We start from the raw sequence: 19889 nt of genomic DNA on the forward strand, positions 1-19889 counted from the left end.
ATCATGAGGAGGCATTGCACAAACCACACATGAGAAACATGACCCAATAAAAAGGGGAGGGGGCCGTCTTCTTTAAAAAAAAAAAAAGTCTGTGGATATGTTCCAAATTAAAATCAGGCTTAAGAGAGAGAAACACTAACTGCAGTACCTGACCCTAGACTGGATCCTATACTGGGTTGGGGGAAAGTACTATATAAAAGGAAATTATTGGACCAATCGATAAATTTGGAATACTAATCCTACAGTAAATAAAAATACTGTAATAATACATATTACTGAAAATAAATGTGGTTAAAAAAGTAAATTTTCTTAGGAAATGGACATTGAAGCAAAGGATCAAAGGGCCATGATGTATATAATTTAATCCTCATTTGGTTTAGAAAACAGAACTGTGAGTGTGTTTGTCTCTGTGAACAGAAAGGAAAGTGCAAGACAGCAGTGAACACAGACGATAAAACAAAGAGGATAATATTAACAGTTGGTGACTTTGGGTATAAGGGTAATTTTTGTATTCTTACACTTACAACCTTTCTGTAAGTTTGAAATTAATTCCAAACAAAATATTTAAAACATTTAAAAATATCTGCCATTTATTTGTAGACTCTCCTTATTTATAAAGAGCTTGGTTCTTTGTCTGGAATCAGTTTAGAATGAACATTTTTGTAATATTTTCTTATGTGTTGGTGGTGTGGCTCTGCAAACCAACTATTGTTTAATATGAAAGGATTTAGTGGAAAAATAAGTGTCACCATTCTGGCTGTGGACAGCCAGTGTGTAAAACCTAATTTTGGGGGGAAACTGTTTACTACAATGATTACTTTGAGATTCTGGAAATATTAGCTGCATCTACTGAAGTTTTTAGAGTTGTTGTTGCTATTTATCTGTTTAAGAAATATTAGACTGATTAATTGCATTGAGAATCTAGCTGTTGCCTCTGATTATTTGGATTATTTTCTTTTGTAAACTCAGATTGTCATTTTAGATGTAAGAGCAATTGTTTGTTTATTCAAAAAATGCTTATTGCATACCCACTATGTGCCAAACCCTTTCTAGGCATTGACAGCACCAAACAGAACAAAGTTCTTTTGCCCTCATGGCTTTTACGTTTTTGTTGGGGGGGATGTAGACAAACAAGAAAAGAAGTGAAATTAATGTGAGTAGCATGGGAGAAAACCAAATCAGGGGAGTGTGGTAGGGATGCTGGGAGCAGAATTGTTTCAGGTTTAAATAGAGTGATTAGAAAAGACTCAGCCAGGAGACATTTGAGCAGGGATCTGAAGATAGCAAGGGAGTGAGGCATGTGGAGATCATCTCTGGGAAAAGCATCTAGACAGAGAATAGCAAGTGTAAAGGGCCTGAGGCAGGAGTATGCCTAGCCTTTGTGTAAGGAATAGCAAAAAGGTCAATAGGAAATGAGGTCAGAAGTAATGGGGGCCAAATTATATAGGTTCTTTTATGCTATTTTAAAGACTTTGGCATTTACTATGAGACGAGAAGTCATTGTGAGATTTTTTGGCAAAAACGTTACATTATAATGGAAGATTTTCAGGATCACTCTGGCTGCTTTGATAAGGAAGGACTAAAATAGGGCAAGGTATAAGTTTAGGAAGCCATTTACTGAACTGGAAAAAATCTAAGTGAGAAGTGATAGTTACTGTTCTGCCCAAAATCTCTGTGTAGGTGATGAGAAATGGTCAAATACTGGGTATGTTTTGTAGATAGAAGCAGTAGTATTTGCTGACATGTCAGAGAGGGTAAGAACTTTAGTAATCAGTGAGAAGAGGAGAAACAAAGAAGGCTGAGAAAGAGTGGCCAGTGAGATAGGATGAAACCAGTAGAACCCAGGAAAGTACTTGTTCCGGAAGCCAGGTGGAGTATATCCAAGCTTGATGAGTCATGCCAAATGTTGCAGATAGGTCAAGAAAGATGAGAACTGCCTGGCCTTTGGCTTTCACAGTGTGTAGGTAATTGGTGACCTTCAAGTTTCAGTGGTATAGTAGGGTCCCCAAGTCTATTAAGAGTATATTGAATTTGAATTGAAGAATACTTGAAGACAATTTGGACAATTCTTGTGACCTTTTGCTGAAAAGAGAATCAGAGAAATTGACCATAACAATGTGGGGCTTGTGGGGTTAAAACTTTTGTTCTTTTCTAATGATTGGAAATATATATGAAATATATTTATATACTTACACATACAATATATTTATTTATATACATTGGAAATTATTTGCATGTATTAAAAATATATATATACACATGCACATATATACCAATGGTTTTGTTTTATTATAAGGGGATTAGGAATTGATTTAAGAGACAGAAATGGGACTTACTAGAGCAATGTCCTTGAACAGTAGGGTCATAACATCTGCTATCAAAGTGGAAGAGTTAGACTTTGATGTGGTCACAGAAAGTTCAAGCACAGTGGAAGGATACAGATTTAGGTGAGTGGGTAAGTGTGGTTCTGGAAATTCTCCTCTGATTGGTTATATAGGAAGGCCATATTGCAGAGTCATTCAGATTTTATATGACTGGATTTTTTTCCTGTATGATGATCATCAGGTAATCTGCAGAGAGTCCTGAGAAGCCTTAGGAGGGTTATAGTCCTGCCTGTTAAATTTTTTTTTTTTCTAGTTAACTTTCTGTTACTCTTTAGTCTGTCTAATTTGTATAAATACTTGCTAAGAGTTTCACAAAACCCTTTTGGGGCTGTCTGGAATTGTTTTTTTCTTACTTATCTTCAAGCCAAAGAGTGTAATTCAAAAGTTCTTAGAACGTACACAGTACAATTTTCATGTAAGGTAAAGAAAACTAACTTACAGACATAGTTAGGCCACAGAGGTGTAGCTAATTGTGCCAAGTCTGGAATCCAGGTCTATGGTGTTGTAATTTGTATAATTTAGTTTTGAAATTGAGCTTTCATACCTATGTGCATATACATTCAAACTCATCCCTTGGACAATATAACTAACTTACTGTTGGAGGCAACCAAAGCATGAAATAAAAAACATGTGAAATGTCTGGATTAAATAAAAACTCTGTCTAAATTGTGTTTTGTGTAAAAACTGATACCTAAATTATATTGCGTAATGCAATTAGAATGCTCTGAAACCATGTCAAAGCATTTGTCCTTTGCCGAATTTATATTATAATAAAGATTATAAAACAGATCAATTATATAATATTTAGATTTTTCTGGCACTGTAAGACCTCTCTGGATTGCATAGTATACCAGAATGGATTGAGAAAAACATTGGTGCTCTAGCTTACAGCTTCCATTTCTAACTGGTCTCCTCATGTTTCTGCTTCTGCTTCTCTATCTCAATACTTCGCTGTACCTGGTAATTCAAAACGGATAAAACCAAATAATCATCCAAAATACATAAAATTTCTATGAACTGTAAAGGGCAAATACCTGAGGAAGAAATGAGCAAAACATATAAATAGGCATTTCATAAAAGAGGAAACCTGAGTTAGCCAGTAAACCTGAAGAAATGCCCAGTATCATTAATCAGCAGGAAAATGCAAATTATCACCACAATTAGATGCCATTTTATATCTCAATTAAGAAGTTTGCATTACTAACTGTTAGAGAGGATGTGGATCAATATCAATTCCCTCTTGCTGGTGGGATTTAAATTACTGAACACACTTTGGGGAAAATAAAAGTCGGCATCCTGAGGAGAAATTGAACATATGTATGTTCCCCAGCTCCCAGGCACATGGGGCACAGGGAGAGGCCTTTAAGAACTTCCGTAACAGAAACTTTCATAATAACAAAAAAACCCAAAAAACAAAACCTGGGGGAAGATAAGATGATGCTGTTGTGAAGAGAGTGGATAATTCGCTTATGGTACATTAACAAAGGCAGAATAATTCAGTGAAAGTGGATGAATTACACCTATACACAACAACATGGATGAGTCTTGAATAAAAAAAAATTCCCAGAAGACGGGAGCCATTGAATATCATTTTTACATAATTCAAAAACAGAATGTAACACTGTTGTTGGGGGATGTGTGTGTGTGTGTGTGTGTATGTAATACTTTTTAAAAAGCAAATGAATGATAAACATAAAATACAGGATAGCTGTTTGAGGGGACAGAAGGATGGGAGGGGTGGGGCATGGGATAGGCAGGAGCAAATCAGCAAAACATAAACAGTACTTACATTCAGGGTCTTGCATTGGGTGGGAGGTACCTGGATGTTCATTCTATTATTTTGCTTTGAATTTAAAACATTTTACAAATAATTGTTGTACATAACAATATACTAAAAAACAGGGAAGGTTTAATCTGAAGTCACAATTTAGGACACATCACCTCTACCGACTGCCTCACTGCCACTTGAATTCCTAATGTCACTGTATTTCACTAGAAGTATCTTGTTTTAACGTCTTCTATTTCATTGTATGAACCACAATAAAAAACAATTAAAATTTTTTTTCTCTTGGAATAAAAAAAAGGTCTTCTATCTGATTAAGCCTGTGTCTGCCATCTAGCAAGTCACTTAATAACAACTTTTGGATAAATAACTAAATGAATGATTTGAGAAAATAATTCAGGATTTTTCTGAGAAACCACCACCGAGGTAGATTTTTAATATCATTTACTTTTCCTTCCACTTGTAGCTGGGTTCTTACTCAGTAAGAAGTGAGATAGCAAAACTAAGTTATTGTTACATATGTTTTTGAATGATAATTGTATATTTGAAGGCAATATTACTGATTATGTTTGAACTATTGTAATAATATGATCAAAGAGTAACAAATATATGACAAAACATAGCTGCTTAAAAAATCAGATGTTGCTAAAAGATAAAGCTATTTTTAGACATAACATTTTAGAGTTAGAAGGTCTGTGGGAATTAGTTCAAGCTTCTCACTTTTGAATAAAGGAGCTTTGGGACCAAAGAAGTAGTTGATTAAGATATAGAACATGTTGAGAGCCAAATTAAGAGACCAGAAATAAGATCTCATGATTCATATAATAGTGTTTTCATATTGAAATGCTGAGTGGTAAATAAAAAACATTTAAATATCCAATATAGAACATGCTAATAACTTGAGGTTGGGTATAAAATTGAGTGAAGAAGCAATGTTTTCTGATTTTAATTTAGAACAAACAGTTGAGCCCTGTACCACATTATCTTAAATACACCTGAGAAATAATGTTTTTTTTTCTTTTCTGCTCAGATCAAAAAGACACAAATTGATCTATGATGTGAAAATGAATACTGGACTAGAAGGTGGAAAAATTAGGTTGTGAACCTGTCTCTGCCACTAAATAATGGTTCTATCATTGATTCTTTGCAGAATTTTTCCAGGTCTCAGTGAGAAGAAGCTGAACAAGATGGTTTCTAGATACCGACTCTAAATGAGTCCATATTCTTTATTGATTTTGAATAGCATATTTTATCTATCTTAAAGTGTGTCGTGTGTTCCATATTAAACCATTGGCAACAAATAAGGAGATAGAGAATCAGTAGATAATGAGCAATTCATGATGCTAAGACATATTCTGAAAATAAACTGGGTTTTCTTTTCCTTTCTTTCGTCACAGGTATAAATACTTCTCCACATCTGCTTCAGGAAGAAAGTGCCTGCCGCTCCTGTTGTTTCTACGCAGGTTCATGCCAGCCCAGAGCAGTGAATCAGGTCAGTCTTAGGACTGTTTTGCCTGTTGAACAAGGGGCCAGGAACGAGAATCATGATAGTCTTTGCTGCATTGTTGCGTTGGAGCAAGACCACTGAACTGTGACTCAGAATTCTGAGCTGGGTTTCAATCCTTCTTTACCACTGATTTCTTAATCTTTCTTCATATTTTCATGGGAAGCCCATTTGAAGCTCCCACAATAGTATATAAGAATAAAGAAAGAATAAAGTATGCTTAGTGGAAAAATACATAAATTGCTTAGTATTATTCAGAAAACTTTAGTCTTTAACTTTAAACAGAAGTTTGTCACTCTTGTGACATATAGCTTTGTAATCAGAAAGTAGCCCCTCACCTTTATATAAAAAAAATACAACTTTTATCTTCATTTACTTCTTTTTTTCTTTTCATTTTTTTAAAGCAAAGGGGAGTTTGTTTTGTTTCCTTTCATTAAATCAATTACTTTTTGGTTCTATGTAGAGTTAATTCTTCAAGTGGTATCTGACTTTTCACTGTGGTGAGTTGTGCTATTCCTCATAAAGTCTCCCAACGCCTACCCTTATTTCTCTAAGAAAATTTGAAAGTGAGAAGTCATAGATTATTAAGATTACTTTAATTTTATCAGCCTTTCTGTGGCCACATTTTAAGAACTAACTTATTATTACTTGTTAGAAATTATCAGACATTTGTGAGGATATTTACTACACTAAATTGGTTAAAGGGAAATGTCCAATTACAAAGTTACTCTTACAGAATGTAGTGGCCAGTCATATATACTGTATCTACAAGCTAGCATTTTTCAATATTCACATTGATGAAGAAATGCTTGGCAAGTATTACTATGGATTCATTTTTGTAATCTTAATTTTGGAAGTTGTATTTCTGGAAGTGCGATTTGACCAAGTTGGCATTATCTGTATGAGTTAATCTAAGGTATATGTTCTGCATGGAGTAACATTTGTTTGGTAAACTTCAGTAAATTTTGTCCAATTTCAAAGTCATTGAGAAAAGATTGTTTTAAACAACTCCATTAGAATAGATTGAGCATATACTTCTGAAGCATCTGATTACATGACTGAATTTTATAAGAGGTTTCTTATAATTTTTTGTGCATTACATATGTATATATAAAATATATTTTAGTAGACCTGTGAAATACCTCATTATTAGAAATGATGAGACTTATTTTTAACTCTGACTAGGTTTGGAAGTTTAAATCATTTCATAACTCTATAGAAGTTAAGTAATAATGAATTCAATAGGATTTCTATGTGAAATCCCTTCTTGTTAGCAGGATGTAGTTTAATACAGAATTTTAAATTTAAGACTTCTCTTTGATACTTGTAGAGTGGACTAAGGAATGCATTCTGATATCTGAACAAATGGTAATTTTTTTATTACAAAACTCTGTTGCATTGATGATGTCAAAGAGGAAATTCTAACTTAATCCTTTAGGATCCTGTGTTACCAGGATACTGAACCGAGAATTTTGTTTATAATTTGCCTTCTTTTTATTATGAAAACTTTTGGGAATAGATAGACTTATGACTAGATTTTGGGCTTGGACTCAGTGAGGAAAATAGTTTTATATATTTCACGGTTTAGAAAAATATTACCCAGAAATTAAAGTCTATGTAAAATGTATTCTTTCCAGAAACATATTGAGAGAATTTAAAAAGTTCAGGGAAGTGAACTCAATACAATATAAAAAGTACACATATATGTAATGTGGGGCTGAAATTTGAAGTTCAAGAAGTTTTTATAATCAGAAGAAATAAAAGTTGAAAAGTAAAATAACAGTACTAATTAGAATATTGGGATTTTAAAATTTAACTCATTCTTCCTTTATTTCAAGAAGTGATACCTAAAGTTTGGGACTTAAATATAAATGAATTTAATCATACTTTATCTCTTGTGAAACTTTCTTTTTTTTCCTTACAGTTTTCATTTATTGACTATAGGTTGAGGTTTCTATAACTACATCATTGAATTGATTTCTGACTGAGTATCTCTTATTTGGCTCTTGTTTTGGGGACAGATTATGTGACCTTTATTGACAGTATGATAAAGAAATTATAAAACAAATACAAGAGTGAAAACCTGTTGTGTAATATGTGTTTTGGTTAAGGTCCCACACTTAGTCACATTTCCAGGTTTATCATGGTGTCATTCTTACAGCTATTTGCCCTTGTACAAATTTCTTAATCTCTTTTCTTATTTTCTCACCTGTAAAATGGTTTATTAATAGTATTTAATAGAAGTATCCAAGGGTTAAATGAAGTAATGCTTGTTAACTGCTGAACACTGAGTCTGGCACGTAGTAAGTAGAAGTTAAATTTATGTCAGCTGTCATTGTTACAAGCATCAGCCTTAAGTCTGTTTTATTTCTGAATATTTGATGGTTAGAATATAAACAATTGATGTCCTGCTACTGATAATAGTAACTCTTAGTGTTTAGATGATTATACATTTTATTAGTATATAGCCTTTTTTTGGGGAGGGGGTTAATAGCATAGAGTTTGCATAAAAAAGGAGTTTAGAGCTACTGCTTGAATACTGACATAGAAAGCAGAGGAAAGTGGAAATGGAGGAAATAAATATGCTGTTTTTTGCTCTAAGTCTCAGGAGATACATAAGGTTTTTAATTGGGAACACTAGGATGTTGAATTTCATTTTTATCTTCTTTTTAAACTTTAACCACTAGCCACTTTCTTCTGTTTTTTTGTTTTGTTTTTGTTTTAACCTCGTGGAGAGGACTGGGAGAGGGGATGCCTTTTCATAGTTGTGTAAAACATGTCACCTTGGTCTGTGTTCCCATGGTAGGATTGTCTCTTGCACTCGGTTTTATGAATGAAGCCCTCTACTGCAGGGTACCTTGAAGGGTAGTCATCTGAGATGACTGTGGCCACAGCGTAGCATCCCAAGAAAACAAAACTCTCTTTAGAAAAAGGACCTATGCCTGAGTCTGGCGAAATAGAGAATTTAGAAGGAAGTCTCCTACTCATGTACATTTGGCTCCTAATTTGGTGATACATCAGCTTTACCTTTGCCTGGTATGTTTTTTGGTGCTTTATATAAATGGAGAAGGCTGCTGCTCTCCTTGAATGTTTGTAACATGAAAAGTGTTATACAACATAAATAAAGCAGAAAGAGGAGAAGAAATGTGTGGGTGGTGGTGGTGGATCTGAAATATATATAAGCTCCAAACTGTTTTATTATCTTTTTTGTGTGAAGTCAGGAAGGAACCTCAGAGAATCTAGGCCAGAATCATATTTTGAAAGTAAAGATACAGTATTTTTTGACTGAATGAAGGATTATTGTGAATATGTGTATTATCTGTATGCTGAAGTGTAGAATGTTTAAAAAAAATGAGTTCAAAATGTACTGGGAAGGAAGTACAGGTTCTTTAAAATTTTTTTTGCTTTTAAATTTTTTCCTCTTCATTTTGGATTTTCTTATAAACATTAGAATATTTTGGTTCTTTCCTCCTCCAAGTAGTTGAAGTTATTTTTAAGGGTCTGCCTGTGTTTCCTTCCACATAATTTTTTGACCTTTTCAGTTTGGTTTTTTGTTTTTGGTCTTACTACATGTTTTTAGGAAGCAGGTCATGTATCATGTGTCCATGATGCAAGAATTGTTTTTCTCTTTACTGTATCTCCCGCTCTTTGTAGCTGTATAATTGCCTGGTCCAAAAATACTTCAAAAAGCCCCATAAGAGTGAATTTTTATACTTACCTCTGAACTAGTCATGGTTGAAAATTCACTCTTTGCAATCAGAGTTAAGATTCAGTTTAGTTTTTAAGAATATGTTTAAATGAAAAAACAAACAAATGAAACTTTCAAAGATTTTTACCTTCTTCCAACTTCAGCAGATTGTCCTGATGCTTTGCTCTTCTGAGTGGGTGTTTGAGGACAGGGCTTCCTTTTATAGTCAGGGGTTGTTGAAGGAAAGCTTTTACAAAATTTATCAAAAGGCAAGCTATCCCTCATGAAGGAACACCTCTTAATTTATTGTTGCAGAGGCCCTGCTGTAGGAATCACCTTTTTTTTTTTTTTACTGTGAGCATATCTTCATCTTTTGTTTTTTGTATCATGCATTTTTATGTTTTTCATTTCTCAGGCCTGCTAAAGAATAGCTTTTTTAAGGAATTCAGTTTTACAATGTCAGAGATGTATGAAATCCACCTCCTTACCCTGAATAATGATAATAAAAATAATAGCTAACATTTACTGTTTCCTAGGTTTTTTAATATATTACATAATTTATTCTTCCTAACCCTATGAGATTGACTGTATTCTTTTTTTTTTAGATTAAGGTATCATTGATACACACTCTTATGAAGGTTTCACATGAAAAACAATGTTGTTACTACATTCACCCATATTATTGAGTCCCCCCACCTCATGCCCCTGCAGTCACTGTCCATCAGTATAGTAAGATGCCACAGAGTCACTACTTGTCTTCTTGGTGCTATACTGTCTCCCCCATACCACGTGTACTAATCATAATACCCCTCAATCCCCTTCACCCTCCCTCTACCCCCACCCTCCCCTTTGGTAACCGTTAGTCTCTTCTTGGAGGTTGCAAGTCTTCTGCTGTTTTGTCCTTCAGTTTTGCTTCGTTGTTATACTCCACAAACTAGGAAAATCATTTGGTGTTTGAGATTGACTGTATTCTTATACTAATTTTATGATGTTAGAAACAGACATGAGAAATAACTTGTCCAAGGTCACAGAACAAGGAAATGACAGCCAGGATTCTAACCTAGGAGTCTGGCTCCAGGAAACAGGCATTCACCTGTTATGCTACACTACCTCTCTTACATACATGAAGAAACACACTACTTATTTCTTATCCCTAAAATAATATGAAGCATTCTTACTATATTTGAATTTATATTTGATGACAGTAGCCCCCCACAAATGATGTTCATTATGTTAAACATGGGCTTCAGATATTTTATTCTATTGCTGAAAAAAGTAAGAAAGTATATACTAACAAAAAATGTTTGGAGCAGAATGGTTTTACCTTCTCAGGTGACCCTGTGTATGAGTAATATTCTATTTTGAGGAAGAATCTGTTGATTCATAAGTAATTGAATCCCAGTCTTTGCTACATCCTAGTCATGTTTTTGATATTTAGTATACTAATTCAACTGTTCATTTCCTTTGGAAGTTCTGAACCTGCATAGGTGTTCTTTCTTTTTTTTTTTCTGTCTTTCTAGAAAATTATTTTGAGAACAGTTGTCCTGATATCAAATACTATAGAACAAAAATACCAGAAGTACAGCCAGGCTTCTGGGGAGTTGAATATTTGTGGGTCCTTATTCTCCATTTTTTTTTCTAGAGTTGCTTGTACTTTTGCATTTGTTTCTCTCTGCCAAGTTATTTTTTGCTTTCTTAATCAATATGCAGTGGTCAGTTGTCATTGGTAAGTTCATCTAGCTCTTGGCCCCCATAGCTAATTATCTTGGTTGTCATATTCTGACTTGCTAGGATAGAGCATCCATTTGTCTCCTGTTATGAAGGATGTCCAGCACTGCTCAGTCAGCTGTCATTGGAAGGACCAGTTATGTGTTCACAACAGACTTTCCTATTCATTCAGTGGGGAAAAAGGCAGATGATCTTGGAAGGGCTTGTCCAGGAAGGAAATAAGTACCTTTATAATAGTAACAGAAGCAAACCATTAAATGTGCAAAGATTTTTGAGATTTTAAGGTTTGATACATTCTGAAGTCATTGATTAGAGATAGCTCTGTTTTTTCGTACCTTGTGGGTGTTGGAATTTTGTGGCAAACTTATTTTCCACAGTTCATAATTTATAAGCCGTCAATGAGAATACATTTTAAGTCTAATTTAATAGTCAAAAATGGCTTGTGAATTAAATGAAGTTTTCAGTCGTGTATTATAACTGTATTTTGAAGAAGCATAGGTCCTTAAAAAATTTAAACAAACTCTCTTGGGTGTTCCAACAAAAAAATGTGATGTTAGCTTTTCTTTTTACTTTTTATTTAGGTTCCTTATAGTCCTCTTTCTGTATGATTTGCCTGAGCACTGGGCCTCTGAAGGTGATTGAGCCTTTTAAGAATAAAAAAAAGTCTGTCACAGAATTAGCAGAAAGGAGAACATCTATGAGATTATGTAAGGTATAAACAAATAATTTTTTGGAATTATATATATATTTTTGAAATATATTTTGTTCTTTTACCTTTTGTTTACCTTAATACAAGATGTTCTAACGGACATTGTAAACTATGTGTGTGGTTTAGGAACATACAATAATACCTCCATGAATTTTCATCGTTGGTAACATGGGAAAATTTTATATGATTTTATGTTTAAGTACTTATCAGCTGTGTTAGTGATGTAAAATACATTTGGTTATAGAGGAAAAAGAAGTGGTCACAGTTTTGTGTGTCCTTCTTACTTTAACCTAGCTAAGATTTAGCAGTTAGCACTTTGTAGACCATTAGGAAGTTTCTTATTTCTACTCTATCAAAAATGCTAGAAACCTAAAAGCAAGTGGAGACTGCTCAGTGGTTTTATCACACTCCTTTTAACCGAACTTCGCATTTGAAAATTTCAAACATACAGAAAAGTTTAATGTATAATACAGTGGACATCCAGATAGCTTCAACTTTGATTCAACAGTTACCAGTGGTTTGCCACATATATTCTCATTGTGTTTATATACATTTCAGAGAGCAAGTATGGCATCTCTGAACCATTTCAAAGTAATTTCAGTCATTATTACACTTTACTCAGAAATAATTCAACACATGCTTCCTGGAAATAAGGGCATTCTTCTACATGACCACTATGTTGTTACCATATATAAGGAAATAACAGTAATTCTATAGTGTCATGTTAAACCCATATCCAGATTCTCCAGTTCTTCCTAGATTTCTTATATAGCTTTTTCCCAGCAAAAATCTAGTTAAGGCCCACACGTTACATTTGCTTGTGTCTCTTTATTCTTTTAAAATCTAGATTAGTTTTGCCTGTCCTTTTTCTCTTTCTTTTTTTTTTCTTTCTTGTTGAATGATAGTAACCTTCTGAAGAAAATGCACAGGAGTTTTCTTAGAAAAATCCACATTCTGCATTTGTTTCTTCTTGGTGTCTGCCCAGTGAAGTTGGAAAATATTCCTCTTACAGAAGCAGGAAGCCACCTAAGTTATGTAAGAAAATTTTCCAGGGGAATTGAATAGTGACTGGAAGTAGTTATTACTGGGTTAAGGTTAACAAATGACTATAATTAAGAAAGGGTTCTTTCAGGTTAATGGAGAAAAAGTTAGGAAAAGAATAGGAAACAAAGAGGTTAAAGAGAATGCATTATGGCGCTGAGGACAGTGGCAGGTGAGTTACTTGATAAAGAGAGGAGTGTTTGGAATATCCCCATCCCCAGCACCTCACGGGTTAGATGTTCTTTGGCTGAGTGGTTGAACTAAAGAAGACTAATTTGGATTTTCTACACTGATTGCAGGGAGGCACAGTGAGCCCGGCAACCTTAGCTGCCCTTGGAAAGACAAGAGGGCCTTTTTACCAGGTTTCTATGGAAGTACTGGTGTTATATTAATATATCGTACTGTTTCTTGCTGATTTTCAGGGGAAAATTTGAAGCCAAGGTTTTATACTTTGGCTATATCTGTATGTGTTAGAATGATTGTGTAGGTACTCTCTAGTAGTAAGAGTTTCAGAATTGGAAGATCCTACTTAGATTGACACCTTGTTCTACCACATATAAGCCAAGCAGCCTTTTTTAAGTACCTTAGCCTCTGACTGTTCTCCTTTGTGAAGATGAAGCAGCATAGTGTAAGTGAAAGGACAGAGGCTTTGGAGTTACACAGACCTGTTTCTAAAGCAGCCTGATTCTCTTGTTACTAGCATGTGACCTTGGACTGCTTAACATCTCCAACTCTCAAGTGTTCTTTTCTGTAGAAATGGGGTTGGTTGGTATCAGTCTCGTATGATTATTAGAATTAAGGAGATAATTCATGTAAAATGCTGAGTGCAGGGCTTGGCATATGGTAGTTACCTGACATCTGTTGTTTTTCTTGCCAAAGGATTATAATGCGAATCCACTAAAGTGGGCAAATAAATGTGAAATCCCTTTGTAAAGAATAAAGTCTTTTACAGGAATGACTAGGAAATAGAATATGGATATGAAGTCATGTATGTATTTCCTTTTATTTTATATTGAAGACATTTTTGCAGTGATGGTTTCCTAGGAAATACCCTGTAAATGCCATAAAATAACATGAAAGAAATTTGCTTTTTAGGAAAATAGAATAAGTAAGTTGAAAAAATTTATAATTTGCTTTTGTGTATAGAAAAATGATTCATTGATTTCAGGCTTGTGAAGTAAAATCAGTGGGGAGCTAGGTGAGCATTTATAGCCAGAATCTTCTTTTGCTTTTAATGTAGCTTGCAGGGATTTGTTTTATTTAAAAAAATTTGTATACAAGAGCAAAAATAAGCTGGTTAAAGTTTTTACAGTTTGATGGTAGGAAAAATACTGTCTAACTCATAGAATTAAGGATTATTAATCTGTTATCCAATTGGAAATTTTGATAGCTTGGGACATAGTATTTAGAACCAACCACTAAGAGTATCTGTTACTAGAATTACAGATTGGTAAGGACTTCATTAAGGATCTCATTATCTTTTCAACAAAAGGCTAGAATGATTTCCTTTTCCCTCATCATTACAAAACATAAAGAGGCAGACAGAGTGCCCTTATAAGTGCCAAGGTCTCTGAGCACATTTCCCAGTGGAATTGAAGATAGGTCAAACACTGCCATGTTTAGCTATCATTTAATTCTTTAAGCAATATGTATGGAGAATAAATTCAACAGCTTTGTTGTATATAAAATTTCCCGCTGTTCTATAGGCTGTGTATTTACATGTTTAGATCTATAGAAGCCCAAGCAAAAGAGCCCATCTGTAAACTGAATTGATCTTTGTTTTGATTCTGTCTTTCTCCATCCCTTTCCTCTTTCCTACACAAACATACAAAGTAAAGATTTTTAAATTAAAATTTGAAGGACATGTTACCTATTATAAAAAGACTAAATGAATGAAGTGATTAAAACAAAACTCTTTGTGGGGAGAGGAGGCCATTCTGAGATTTATTTAATCTTCATTACTTCTGTTGATTTTCTTCCTTGTTGATCTTGTTTTTACCTCCTGAAAGAACTGGTTCATAGAAATGTTCCAGTTCCAGGAAAATAATAAGAATTGCTGTGAACTGGAAAAGAGCTCTAAGAAGTAAGCTTTTTGCTCTTAGGAACTAAATCATTCAGTGAACTCCTTAATGTGTATTTGTCATCTTTTGTATTTTATATTCTTTGTACAGAATACTAAGAAATGTTTATATTGATAAAATAAAATGTTTTATTTGTATTGTGCAGCTTGAAGTTCACCATAAAAGTTCCTTTAAATCTATTATTGATGTTGAAAATCTTCAGATATAGATACACAAGCTTCAGATATAGATAAATCTACATTGCTGCTGTATTCAAGTGGGATCCTAGAATACAGATATTAATATGTATTTTATAACTAACATACACATGTTTGTTATATATGTACATAGTTTTATGTAATGTTACATATTGAGAAATTTTAAAAATCAAACTGAGAAATTTTTAAAATCTACAAAATGAAAGCAGTAGAAACATGATTCCATGTTTGCTTATATTTTTTAGTAATCATAGAATACATTTTGATTATGAATAATACTGCTTTCAAGTAACTTCTGATAAAATGTCAGTCACAAAGTCATAAATAACTTTTCTCAGATTATGTTCAGTTTGCTGTTCCATTAAGAACAATGGAGAGGGGGTGTGTTAATTCTCAAAATGTTGCCATACTAGAGAATCTCTGTTTTACTATGAAATCGTAGGAGAATAGACCTTTCTTCTTTTCCCTTATTTTCTCTTATCTTCTCTACTGTTTCATCCCCAACTTTTGAATATGCTACTCTTCCTTCTATTCCCTACTTTTTCTTTTTCCTTCATTCCTTCCTTTTAATAACCTCTTTTTCCAGAGGTCCTGTTCCATGTTATTTGTGTAAGAGGCACTGGATATATTGCTTATTAGCAGTTGTGTTAATACTGGGTCCAAAAAGCTTCCTACGGGTGTTTCATGACTTAAGTTTACAGTTGTGTTCTACTTGTTTTAATGTCTGTGGGCAATGATTTTTGCTTATTTACTTTTCAAGATCCAACGTAATATATTTCATCAAAGCTTGGATTTTTAAATTGATCCAGTAAATTCTTAACTATCTATATTCAGGACCAGCTGAGAAATACAGAGTGACATGATCAGATTTCATTTGGGGAGGGCACTTGGTAGCATTGTATAGAGTGGTTTAGAGCCAAGACTGAGGAAGGGTTGATCATTAGTAGGTTGTAGTAGTAAATCAGATGAAAGATGCTAAATGAGTAGTGAACCAATTCAGTGTGATTGGAGAAAGAAGGATATATATGTGATTCCCTTAGGACATGCTTGATTTTTGGTTTGGGAGTTTCAGGAAAGGAAGGAAATGAATTGGAACCATTGGGTAATTTAGGTTAACTGCTAAGTTTCTAGCTGGATGACTTGTTGACACTCATCCTGCTCAGCAGTGTATTAATTACAGAAGAAAAAAATTGAGGGAGAAAACTAATGTGTTAGATTTTGAACGTAATAATATTTTTTTGGCAAATAATTTCAAACTTGCAGAAAAATTGCAAAAATAAAGAATATATCCATCTGCCCTCTATCCAGATTCACCTATCTTTTGTCCCAAATGCTTTACTGTTTACTTTATGAATGACTATTTCTGTGTATATATTTATAAATACACATACATGCATGTATGTGTTCTTTTCATTGAGCCACTTGAAGTTACATTGAATAAATCATAGCCCTTTAGTCCTCAATACCTTAGAGTGGATTTCCCAAGAATAAGGATAATCTCTTATATAATAGTCTAAAAACTTTAGTAGATTTAACATTGTTATATTACTTCTATTTAATGTATCAGTCATTTTCCAATTTTGTCACTGGATTAAATAAATGTCCTTTATTGCAAGTTTCTTTACCTCCAGGACAGAATTTAGTTTGTGGTCCTATATTGCAATTAGGTGTTATGTCTTTAGTTTTTTTAAAATTTGAAGTAATCCTTCAACCTTACTTTGTCATTTATTATTTTGAAAGTATACAGTCATCCTTTTCTTTCTTTTTTTTTTTTTTAATTTTTACGAGTATTCCTTATCTTTGGTTTATCTGATGCTTCCTCTTGATAAGACCCAGGTTATGCATTCCTGGATTAATATTACATAAGGGATGTTTTTCCTAGCACATCTTTTCTGGAAGTAACAATGTCCATCTGCATCTCATTTGTGATATAAATTTTGACCACCTGTTTCATTGTCTGATTTCTCCACTACATAGTTACTATACTCCTGTATTACAGCTAATAAGCAATCTGTAAGAAGACACTTTAAGGCAATTAAAATATCCTACTCCTCATCAAAATTTCTTTCCCCATTTGTAGGATCCATTGATGATAACTTTCTTGAGCCAATCTTTACTTCTATGGTTGTAAAATGATGATTTTTTTTCCCAAACCCAAGCACTCCCTCTACTTTCACTGGTCTTTATCCAGCATTCTACTGAAGAGCCCTTTTTCTCTATCTGTATGTTCTGTTATGTTTATTATTGAACTCATGGGTTCCTGTTTTTTCCCCAGTGATTAACAATTAATTTCTGTCCTTAAGTATTTTGGTCCTCAAATTGTCCCACATCTCACCCAGTGGGACCCTCTTTCTTGATACTGGCTCCTCTGGCTTTTTACATACATCTACCATTTTTCTTTTCTTTCTTTTTTGAGCACTTTATATTAATTCTGTTATTAGTAATAAGACTCATCCTCTACCTTTTCTGCCAAGCCTTGGAGTTACTCATTTGTGAGGAGCCCTTGTGCCTCTTAGTGGGGAATGGGGAATGGTAGTAGGAATAAAGATCTGGACACTCATCATCTATGTTGCTGCTGGAGAGCTTTGCTTCTTGGCCCTATCAGGACAAAGCTAGAAAATATTTGTGTATTGTTATATTTGCATACATATATATGTATGTGCACATTTGCATGCATATGCTCATGTTACATAGATAATAGATGTTTGAACATAGATACCTATTTTAGAAGTACAAGTTCCTCCAGTTCTTTTCCTATATTGAGAACATGGACTCCTAACAGTACCAACTTTTTTTACTCCTTTGCTCTTAATGTAAAATAGTTTCAAAATTGCTTCACTTATATAAAAACAGAAAACAAAAACAACACCCCACTCTTTTAGGTAACTAACTCCATTAGTTTCTTGATTATCCTTCTGATTTTTTTTCTTTGTAATGATAAGCAGATATATGTATGTTTTCTTATTTCCTTTTTTGTCTAACGCAAAGAGTAGCATGCTATCTATATAAGTACTTTGGCACTTAGCTGTTTTCCCTGAAAAATACACCTAGAAATCATTCCATATCTATTCACAGAGGTTGTCTTCATTCTTTGTGTATATGTGTCAGTTTATTCATCCTGTCTGCTAATATATCCAGATGGTTTCTAGTATGAGAGTGCCTGTTTCTTGACAACCTTACTAAGAAAGTATATTGTTAAGCTTTTGAATCTTTGCCAACCTGAAGGGCAAAGAAATAGTATCTCAATGTAGTTTTAATGAGCATTTTTCTTGTGAGTTAATTCTATCTTTTAGATATATGAGTCATATATACATATAGGTGGGGTTATCTATACATGTCTTTCCCCATTTTTTCTCTAGGATTTTTGGTCTTTTTTTCCTTCGGTTATTAAGGTCTCTATGTATTAGGAATATTGGCTCATTATCTATAATACAAATTTGTAGATATTTTCTCCCAGTGTTCTCATTTGTCTTTAATCATTTCTTAATTTTTTTTTTTGCCATTCAAAGATTTAAAAAATGTTTTTGCATAGTCATATTTATTAATCATCTCTGTTATTGCCTTGGCATTTTGAATTATAGTTACAAAACATAATGAATTTGAAATTAATTTGCTCAGTTTAATAGTAAGGGAATGAGGTAGTTACCTATATCAGATAAATAGGGATAATTCTGTATGCTGTATTTATCACTGACCCACAATTTTACATTTTAAATCCTGAACCACACTAATCTACTTTATACATAGAATATGCCTATTTTACTTTTAACTTTTTATTGCAGAAAATTTTAAATGTCTATACAATTAGCACTTAAATACCTTTCATCTAGCTACAGTAATTATCTATTCTTTTAAAGCTCCTATGCACAATGACCTAGGTTTATGGGTTTCAGTCCTTGTGAGTTAAAGAGAGAAGTTTGGACTAGCCTCGTAGGCTTTGGCCAACTGGCCTCCCAGGCTCTCTGGCCTTTTTTCAATGATCTTGGCACCAGACCTGACCTCTTTCTGATTTCTGTAACTCCACCATCTCTACAAATCTGAAGTGTATAGAAACAAAGGTGAGAAAGACGGTAGATCAGAGACAAAAATACGTTGCCATGTATCACTGAAATAACTCAAAAGAGATCTGGTTGATGGATGCATTAAAAGTTACATCTCTTATGTCAAATCAAAGTAAACACTATTTACTGTATACATATATATTTGTATGTGTATATATATTCATGTTTTCCATGTTCATTGTTACCAGAGTAGAATCAACAAATATCTTTTGTCATTGAATCTAAGAAACAGTTATATTCACTAGCCAGAGTCTAAACATTAACATAGAAAGTACTCAAAAATTCCCAATTTCTTTAAAGGAACTTTCTTTATACTACAGTTACTTTAAACTGAAATCTTATTGCTTTCACTTGAGAGCCTCTGTGGAAATTGTTTTGTTTTTAATTGGAAATTGTTATGATTCAGCATATTCATTTTCAATTTATCAAGAGTCTCTTACTAGTTTGAAAGAATGGCTAGAAATCACAAAAGCTCCCATATTCCTTCATTTTATTTTAAAGGCCTGTATTCTGTCTGGAATAACATTCTTGATAACATCAAAACCCAGTTGAAGTACATTAGAGTTTTAGAATTGCTTTCCCCCTCCTTTAGTAGAAGCTGACCAGTCACTTGCCAGTAACCATATATTGAGAATATCAGTATTCTTTGGAAAATGCTTTGACAGAGGCAGGAAGGAAATGCAGTGAATTCTCCACATAATGATTACAAATCG

The 19889-nt window shown here is 33.6% G+C and overlaps 1 protein-coding gene across 7 annotated transcripts in view; it reads left to right on the forward strand.

The window, feature by feature from the left end:
- The window catches only part of WDFY3 (WD repeat and FYVE domain containing 3), a 281845-nt gene that overhangs the window by 22125 nt on the left and 239831 nt on the right, over window positions 1-19889 (forward strand). For all 7 annotated transcript variants that reach the window (XM_073237349.1, XM_073237354.1, XM_073237353.1 and 4 more), the window contains exon 2: window positions 5565-5659. The gene's annotated coding sequence lies outside the window, so the exon portion shown is untranslated. The remainder of the gene's footprint in view (window positions 1-5564; window positions 5660-19889) is intronic.

Source organism: Manis javanica, chromosome 5, assembly GCF_040802235.1.
Source record: "Manis javanica isolate MJ-LG chromosome 5, MJ_LKY, whole genome shotgun sequence".
Classification (NCBI taxonomy): Eukaryota; Metazoa; Chordata; class Mammalia; order Pholidota; family Manidae; genus Manis; species Manis javanica.